Genomic DNA, 5,008 nt, shown 5'->3' on the forward strand with positions numbered 1-5,008 from the left:
TCCCCTGTTTCTGTCTGGTTTCACATAATGATCATACGTGCCTTGGCCATAATTTGGAAACGGTCTTTTTTTTTTTCCATTGTCTCAACGGAATTATGAAAGGCCAGAATTTCTTCCCTTAAGCATTCTGTGGAGGGTTGCCTATAAAATCATCTGGGGGCTGGACGCAGTGGCTCACTCCTGTAATCCCAGCACTTTGGGAGACTGAGGCGGGTGGATCACCTAAGGTCAGGAGTTCAAGACCAGCCTGGCCAGCATGGTGAAAACCCTGTCTCTACTAAAAACACACAAAAAACTAGCTGGGCATTGTGGCACAAGCCTGCAGTCCCAGCTACTCAGGAGGCTGAGGCAGGAGAATTGCTTGAAGCCAGGAAGCAGACGCTGCAGTGAGCAGAGATCGCGCCGCTGCACTCCAGCCTGAGTGACAGAGCAAGACTCCAACTCAAAAAGAAAAAAATAAATCATCTGGGGCTGGGGCTTTCTTCGAAGGCAGATTTAAACTGTTCATTCTGGCAAGTGGCTACAGGACTATTTACAGGTTCTCTTTCTTCTTGAGTCAGTTTTTGGCAATGTTTTTTTCAGGAATTTGTCCATTTCCTCTAAGTCATTCATCATACTCTCTATCTTTATAATCTCTGCTGCATCTCTAGTTCTGCCTCTCTTCATTCTTCATAGCATAAATTTGCTCCGTCTCCCCTTTTCTCGAGCTAAAAGACTTTTGCCAATTATTTAGCAAAGAAAAAATTGTGGATCTTCTCTGCTGTGGCTTTGTTGTCAGTTTCATTCATTTCTGGGTTTTGTTTTGTTTTGTTTTTTTGAGAAAGGGTCTTGCTCTGTCATCCAGGCTGGAGTGCAGTGGTGTGATCACGGCTCACTGCAGCTTCCACCTCCAGGGCTCAAACGATCCTCCCACCTCAGCCTCCTAAGGAGCTGGGACTACAGGCATGAGCCACCACACCCAATTAATTTTTTAATTTTTAGTAGAGATGGGGTCTTGCTATGTTGCCCAGGCTGGTCCCAAACTTCTGAGCTCAAGCAATCCTCCCTCCAATTGGCCTCCCAAAGTGTTAGGATTACAGGCACAAGCCACTGTGCCCAGCTATTTTTCACTCATTTCTCCTAATACAGAAATTGAGGACTGTAAATCCCCTTCCACACACCACTTGGGACCCACTGCACAAGCATGGCTATGCCGTGCGCACACACTATCACCCAGTTCTGGGTCTTCTAATTTCTGTTGATTTCTTCTATATCCCATGAGTTACATACAGTATATTTTTTGGAATTTGTTAAGCACACGAGGTTTTGTTTGCTTTTTGTTATTGAGTTGTGGTCAGAAAATAGGATCCATATAACAGTATTTGAAATGCACTGGCGTTTGCTTTCTGGCCTGTTAATAGTCCATTTCCCACAGGCTCCATGTGCGCCTGAAACTAATGTGACTTCCCAGCTGGGTGAGCCCCGCTCTGCAGGCGTCCCTCCACTCAAGCTCGGGAGCCAGCACCATCAAACCGCCGTGCTCTTCTTGTTTCTTTTGAGTCTAATCGACGGATCACCCACTAAGAGTACTACAGAGACCTCTGCCTAGGATGGTGGGCTTGTGAATTTCTCCTTGTGATTGGCTGGGTTTGCCACAGCGTTATCACTTTTGGAGACAGCATCCCATCTGCAGGGCTGGAACACGACAGTGCCCCTCCAGCGGTCACCCATGGCCCTGGCATCTGCCCCTCCTCCCTCCAGGGCACTGGCTGAGCTGCACACGGAGCAGCCAGTGTGAGAATGAGGTGCTCCTGCTGCAGCAGAGGACGGACAGGCCCCTCTCCTGGAGAGTGCCACCTGGCGAGGGCCAGCGCCTCAGCCACCATCACTGTCTGGGTCTGGGGAGTTCCTGGGCGGACAAGCTCTCAGCAGAGGGAGGCCCAGGGCTCTCAGCTGGACTAAGCACCCATGACAAGGGACAAGAGGTTGGACAAGAACAGGGCCTGTGACTGCAGGGGACTGGCTGGCCCTGAGGCTGTGGCACAGAGACTGCCACCCCAGGCTGCCAGGGAGGCTCCCAGCTAGGCCATACCCACCTCCCTGGGTTTTCAGAGGCTCTGGGTAGAGCCAGAGGGAGCAGGGGTGAGGCTGGTCCTCAAGGGGCAGAGGGAGCCTGGGAAAGGATGGAGGCGTATTCAGGAGAAGATACAGGGGTGGATGCCTGGGGAAGGGTGGGGAAGCCATCCCTCTCTCATTCCCACGTCCCCACTCCACCTCACCTCAAACCCTTCCCCTCAGGAGCCCTCCACAGGGACAGAAGCCCTGCAGTGGGGAAGGCCCCAGGAGAGGGGGTGGGCTGGGGGTGGGCTGAGGCTGCAGGGCTGGGGGCTAGGAGCAGGGAGGGCCTATCTGGAGCATCCCAGCCTGGGGACGGAGGAGTGGCCTCCCAGACCCCCAGTGCAGGAAGGGAGCTGCCCTGGGGGCCCTCCTACCAGCTCTGCCCAGACATGGCCTAGCCCAACCCAGAGGATCCTGCAGGGGCTGACACTGAGGTAGGTGCCCAAAACAGGCTCCAGAGACCCAGGGGCTGTGATGTGCTGCAGCCCCCCAAGTCCCCACCTACCTGCCCATAGCGCTGAGGTCCCCCCAGAGGGCCCTGGGACCACCTGCCTGTGGCCGGCTGAGGCAGGACCGAACCCAGGCCCCCTGTGGGTGACACAGCTGAGCAGCCCCCACCCCACCAGCACTGCCTGCGGCTTCAGGAGCAGCTTCTCTCCATCCCCAGGGGCCACACATCCACCAAGGCAGCAGGCCAGCCCCCCAGGATTCCCCCGGCCTCAGGCAGGTGACCCCGCAGGGCCAACCAAGGGACCCAGATGCCCCCGGTGAGGGTCCTGTCTGCCATCTCAGGAGACATACAGACACGCCCAGGGAAAATACACCCTTGGGGACAAGCTCCAGGGGCCGGGCTGTGAGCTCACTCCCAGCACACACACGCCACCCTGTGCCTGGCAGACGAGAGACCCAAGGGTGCCCTGAACCTTCCCCCTCAGTCTCCCCACCCGCAGAGGACACAGCAGGTCTGCACTGCAGAAGAACTGACCACACTGCCCGATAGGGGCCCCACCCCACCAGACACCCCAGGTCCCAGACCACCTACCCCAAGGGCACCGAGGGGAATCGCCCTGGGGCTCAGCCTCATAACCAGCCAGCCAGGAAGGTCCTGCCCAGGAGAGCTGGAGGTTTGGGGAAGGATGAGGTGAGCTAGGGTAGGAGGTGAGACGGGCAGGGGAGCCCTGGGGGCCTCATCGAGGGAAGGGGGGAGTCGGAGGGTGAGAGGTGGGGCGGTGACTCCACACGCAGATGCCAGCTCACCTCACATCCCCTGGCTCCCACACACCCAGGCCAGGCTCAGAGCTGGTGAGGGCCCCGGTGGGAGCAGAGTCATAGGCCCCCTCCTCCTGCCTGTCCTTGAAAGGGACTCAGGTGGTGAGGGCTGCTGGGAAGTGTTCCAGATTCAGGTGACACAGTGGACGGATCTCCCAAACCTGGGTCACCATCCAGTGGGAGGGGACGACGGGTGGCCTCACAGCCGTGCTCTGGAGTGACTGCAGGAACAGAGCAGGGCCCCACCTGTCCCAGAGGGTCCAGGCCCGGGTGGGGACCACAGGGCCCTCTGCAGTCACAGCCAACGCCCTGCTTTGTCTCTGACGCCCTCCCCGGCCTGCAGCAGAGGGCCCAGTGGGACCTGGCAGGCATGACACCACCAAGTCAGCCCCACAGCCCCATCTCCACGGCTGTCCAGGCTGCCGTGTCCCGCAGGCCAGGGGCCAGTGCCCTGGAGGTCACTACAGCCCCACAGCCGGGCTCTGAAGGACCCTGCCCTTACGAAGTCATCTCAGAACACCGCTCGCTTCACTCCACATCCCATCACCCTGCGCGGAGCTGACTATGCAAGCCACTGGCTTTTGCTATGTCACCCGGGGTTGACCTCCACAAATTTACCCAAAACACAACCTCCCCATGCAGCCTGGCAACTGCATCAAAGTCCAGTGCCAGAGGCCTCCCTTCCCTCCACGTGGGGCCAGGGGTGGCTCTGGGGAGCAGCTGACACTCTCAGGATCCCGAAGCCTCTCCACACTTCGGGGGCCGACTGGCTCCCATCTCTCAAACCCCTGCTCTGTCCGCCTCAGCACAGGAGCCACCCAGGGCCTGCCAAGGACAGAGGGGCTCCTGATCCCAAGCCAGCACAGCAGGAGTAGGCACTGCCCCAGCGGAGGAGGGCAGGACCTGGGCAGGGCTCCTGCTTACTACGGCCCCAAATCCCCCAGCCCCATCCTCCATCTCACAGGGCAGAGACAGAAGAGTCACCCAAGCCAGAACCTTTCACCAGGGCAGCTCGGCCCCAAGAGAGCTGATCCAAAACCACACCACTCGCCGCCTTTGCCCACCTTTGATCTGCGGCCCACGTCAGTTAAGAAAGTGGTACTCATCAACTTCAATACCTTTCCATGAATTCTCTTGGGGGAAAAAAAATCAAGAAAATTCCCCAAAATTGTTAATGTTTTCTTTTGCTATTGCAAACCCGAAACCCCTATGATTTTATTAAAAGTGCAGGATGGGCCAGACACAGTGGCTCAAGCCTGTAATCCCAGCACTTTGGGAGGCCGAGACGGGTGGATCACGAGGTCAAGAGATCGAGACCATCCTGGTCAACATGGTGAAATCCTGTCTCTACTAAAAATACAAAAATTAGCTGGGCATGGTGGTGCACGCCTGTAGTCCCAGCTACTCGGGAGGCTGAGGCAGGAGAATTGCTTGAACCCAGGAGACGGAGGTTGCGGTGAGCTGAGATCGCGCCATTGCACTCCAGCCTGGGTAACAAGAGGAAACTCCATCTCAATAAATAAATAAATAAAAGTGCAGGATGAAGAACAAAGTCCCTTGCCCGGTCTGGTGCTGAGCCAGACCAGAGGCCTGAGGTGAAGCCAGGTCCACTTCAACTGGTGAAAATGAAAATTCATCAGAG

This window comes from Sapajus apella, unplaced genomic scaffold (genome assembly GCF_009761245.1).
Source record: "Sapajus apella isolate SASKATOON/1434 unplaced genomic scaffold, GSC_monkey_1.0 scaffold85, whole genome shotgun sequence".
Classification (NCBI taxonomy): Eukaryota; Metazoa; Chordata; class Mammalia; order Primates; family Cebidae; genus Sapajus; species Sapajus apella.